We start from the raw sequence: 4,774 nt of genomic DNA, 5'->3' as shown, positions 1-4,774 counted from the left end.
TATGTTTCAAATCTATAACAAATATTAATCATTTATCGTTAGATTACAAGACTATTTCTACCATTATACAAGTTTGTGTGGATAGGTGCATGTATTCTGTTTGTTACTGCTCACAAAACTAAGCGTAATGGGCTTTACCTCATATGAATGATATTCTTATTTAGCTGTTTCGGGCTATCGACGTGGAAACCAGGAATTAGTAAGAAGGTAGCTCCAGATAGTTAACTCGAGGAGCTATAGGCCTACTTTGAATGTTAATCTGACTGGGTACCAGAATATTGCTAGACTTATGACTCGTCCTTATACAAAAAATTGAAAACAAAAAGTAATTATTGGTTTATACATTTTTGTTACAGTTGCCTCTAATGGAAATTGATGGTTTGCTTTCCTTCATGTTTATTTCCATGATTTTCTATCGTTTACTGAGTTAAAAAGTGTGTAGTATTTTGTACTCTATACGTCTTATAAATATTTGAGTATACACATTTGTTTGTGGAATGTACAGATTTGTATCCTATTTAATGGGATTTGTATTTGTATTGGAATCTTATTTCCACTTTGAAATTATCAGTACTTAACTGGATGTCGTGGAAAACGTAGACAATTTTATAAAGTTTTTGTATCTGTAAATTGAAGAATGAAAAATAAAAGAAAGAATAATGCGGAAATAGTAAAATTAAGACTGCTCTTTTAAGTTGCATTGTTATTATGTAATAAGTGCATAGTACTAATGTTAAATAAAAGGAACTGCAGTAATTATTATTCTTATTTACAATCGTCAATTTCTCCTAATCAAGATTTACTTCCGTTATACAAATACTACGGCCTCAGGAGCTTCATTGCGTGATAATGTTCACAGAATTTGCGGATTCCAAAGCAACGCAAAAGTAACTATTACATCTATGTAGATTTTCGCAAGTTGAATGTTATCTTAATTTATTCTGGCAGAAATGTCAACCTTTTAGTTATGGAACAGCAAGAAAGGAGTGACTGTTTTAGGTGAGACTGAAATTCAGGTAAGTTTTTTTTAATCATCCACTGTGCGCCAAGGCATGCAATCATGATGAGATGGGTGATAATGGTGAGGAAATGGGAGATCCCTGAGAACATTCATGCACGTGGTGTTTGCCCACCACAAAGTTAACTTGGCGCGAACTGGAATCGAACCAGAGACCCATGCACTAGACGTGAACGCTTTACCATCACGCTTCCCGGTAAGGTTTTCAACACAATTAACATGTTTTACCAAGCTTTGTTAGGAAATTTATTGATTTCTCACTTAGGGAGAGAGGATAAGAAAGAATCTACAACTATTACTTTTTAAGAAAACAGAGAAATTTAAAGTAAATAAACAGTCCTGCGAGCTGGGAATGCAACGACCACTGGCGCAAATCCCGGGGGGATGAGGGGGACTTGTCCCCTCTAATCTTGGAACTGAGAGGGGACTGTCCCCCAATAGTCTGATTTGAAATGCGTTTTTCGGTGAGAAATGTAATTATTTGTGGCTATTTGCCACAAAGGAAAGTGCAATGAAATTGATGTCCCCCCAGAATAAGCCTCAAATCTGCTGGCCTCCCAATGTTGAAGACAACTCTGCTTACCTGATCCTCCACAGCATTGTTTTTCAACTTCATATTTTAAACATCGCTTAGAAAAAAAAAAATATAGGAACGGCCTTTCCCGTCCCACCCACCCCAATATTGAAGACATATTTGCGCCGCTGGTAAAGACACCTGTATTATCCTCAATAAGAGCAATACAATGCACTCAAACAAGATAATTTTAAATGAAATTTTAATACATGTATATATTTAGAACTATAGCATTAATAGTTACCTAACATTAATTAAAGTTAAATAGCTATAATTACCTTCTAGCAGCCTTAATTTGGAAATTTTTAGCTTTACTATATGATCGATCGAAAGCGTGTTTGTATTATATTTTAACTGTGTTTATTGCGTATATGTATAACTTTATTTATTAAAAAATTGGGGGAAAAGGTTTGATTTTTCTTTCACTGTATCTTTTGTAGGTACGAAATCAATAAAATTAGAACAATGAAAATGTGAGAGTACAAGAGGGCGTATTCCGGTCTATAGCTTACTGTAACAGTGTACTGTTCAGATTAACCCTAATTCAATGTTCAGGACAGCGCAGAGCCAATGGGGGAGGAACTGGAATTGTATGATAGCTCACCAGCATTATAAGAGTAGAGGAAAGGTTCGATTGCCAGACAAGCCTAGCATTTTTTCTCTTTGAATTTTATTGAATTCGTACTTAAAGCGTAGAGTGAAAAAAGAGTGTCTCCAATTTCTAAATAGATAAAATTATACGAATACGGTACACAATAACCACATTTCAACTCTTATTAATATAACCTTCGATTAAAATAATCGGATGAATAAAGATAGGAAATTAGGACTACTAGAAGGACATCATATTTGTATTTTGAATTTAATGGCAAATATTATTTATAAACTACCGTCAAGGTGCTGTATGGATACACTGCTAATGTTGGTAACTAGTCTATGCCTATGGATCTACTGCTCATATTGGTGAACTCTTTAGATGGATAGTTACACTGCTGGTGAGTAGTTACATTATCCTGCCAGCGAGAGTAGATGTCGCTGCAAGCGCGACAAACTTGATTCACTTGTTTTTCCATGTAGTTACCAATCTTGCCGTTAGGCTATGTGATCTGTGGTCAGTACGTGAAGTAGATGTTTTCATGGGTGCATCTAGATAATTAACACCAATTATGGTGAAGAAGAAAGAAAAGAAAGAAGAAGTAGATGTTTCGTAATATATTTGGGGTGAGTTAATCTGTCTTCCTTAGCTTATAATTTTTAGTTTAAGTAAGATGAATATCAGTTTTACTGTATATCAATAGTATGCATAAAGCCGCGTCTGTTCCCGAAGGAGCAGGACTCTCATACTTTTAGGGATTATTCATTGAGTATGTACGAACTTACAAAGGGGGTAACAAAGCGACTTTTATTTACTTATCAAAAGTTCGTACATACTCAATGAATAATCCCTAAAAGTATGAGCGTCCTGCTCCTTTGGGAACTGATGCAGCTTCATGTATACTATATCCAAAGGGACAATATTTAGCAGAAGAGGTCCAGCTATTTTTCTAAAAAATGATACGATTTCGGTAGTTTCTGTTCACAGGTTAGGCCTAGTTTAGGGTAGTTCACCTTAGTTTAGGTTAGTTTAGTTTATGTTGAATTATATTAGTGTAGGGTGCAGCATAATTTTCGAAAATAATAATAAAATTTATGGGGTATGTTTAGTACAAGGGGTCCAGAAGCACGTAAAAAACACAAAATTTACAGAAGAAATGAGTGATGCAAGTACTTAGATGTAACATAACGTAACCAAATCTAACCTAACCTAACATAAACTAACGTAAGTTAACCTGAACTAACCGAAACTAACGCAATATTAGTAGAAATAAGCGAAATTCGGTTATAGTTAAGAAGCCGTACTTCCCATTTGGGGAAGGACGAGAAACGGCATACTTTCAGGCATTATTCATTGACTATCTAGGATGTTAAAAAGTAGGTAATAGACTGAGTTCTTGCCCTTGTACTTAGGGTGTTTAGGTAGTGCAACAGTAAGATGTATCCTCGTGCACGGGAGATGAGAAGTAGCTGTTCTTAACTATTACCAAGAACGTGCCTGTACTTTATGTCGGCAGGGGTAGTGCCCTTGTACTTTATCTATGACTATGTGCGTGTGTGAAAGGAGGGAAATTTAACACATATCGCATGTCTTGTGCACATGGATACTTCTTACTATTGCACTACGTAGAAATTTTATGGTATTTCATGTAGAAGTGGTAATAGAACACAGAAGAAACGCACATCAGGGGGTTCTCATGTATACTATTACCGAAAAAAGAACTGGACCCCTTCTGCTAAACATAGGCCAAATTTATCTTATTTCTATTAATAGGTTACCGTAATTTAGGTTAGATATGGTTAGGTTAGGTCTAACTATTACATATTCCATTTCTTCCGTCAATTTTGTATTCTTTACGTACTTCTAGACCCCTTCTGCTAAATATTTCCCCCAAAAGTTCTAATTTTGTAAATATTGATCATTCACTAATTCAAAAAAACTAATCATCATTTCGTGCAGGTTTACTTTTGGCGCACTACTCTGCCGTGTCGTGACAAAACGCTGTAACTTTGGCGAAGAAGTTTTGCGAAAATGAGCCTTAAAGTTTTCATCCAAAAATGTGATCTGTATCGTGTAGAAATAGTGTATCTTGACTTTGGAAACACGTGATTACATGTAATGTTACGTAAATGCATGTTGTGTGATTAAATTTGGTGAAAATTGATTGGTTGACCATTATTGCCTAGTTACACTGGTTCTACACGATACAGATCACATTTTCGGATGAAAACTTTAAGGCCCATTTTCGCAAAACTTCTTCGCCAAAGTTACAGCGTTTTGTCACGACACGGCAGTACTGGAGATAGTTGTTGAAAAAATATAATTGTTTCGCTTATTTCCTGTTGTCCCCTGGAGAATTTGTGGTGGACGACATGAAAATATCCCACTTTCCGTATATAAAATTCAAGAGGGGCACCAGAAGTATTAGTTGAAGCATTCTTTTATGATTTCCGTTTATAAATACGACTTTCGAATGTATGACATAAAAGCTGCAGTGCAATGAAAACAAACTGTACTAGGTGGCCACTGAGAAGCACGAATACTATCTAATGTAGTCAGCGCATCGGCTATCTAATATAGTCGTCTA

The 4,774-nt window shown here is 35.6% G+C and overlaps 1 protein-coding gene across 1 annotated transcript in view; it reads left to right on the top strand.

The window, feature by feature from the left end:
* The first annotated feature begins 2,654 nt into the window (after nt 1-2,654).
* The window catches only part of LOC145663084 (uncharacterized), a 26,504-nt gene continuing 24,384 nt past the window's right edge, over nt 2,655-4,774 (top strand). Inside the window, exon 1 of the mRNA XM_081729334.1 lies at nt 2,655-2,813. The gene's annotated coding sequence lies outside the window, so the exon portion shown is untranslated. The remainder of the gene's footprint in view (nt 2,814-4,774) is intronic.

The sequence above is a fragment of the Thermobia domestica genome, chromosome 10 (assembly GCF_964235325.1).
Source record: "Thermobia domestica chromosome 10, izTheDome1.hap1.1, whole genome shotgun sequence".
In the NCBI taxonomy this organism is placed as follows: domain Eukaryota; kingdom Metazoa; phylum Arthropoda; class Insecta; order Zygentoma; family Lepismatidae; genus Thermobia; species Thermobia domestica.
The sequence above is the reverse complement of the archived record's forward strand: the minus strand, read 5'-3'. Positions and strand labels throughout refer to the sequence as shown.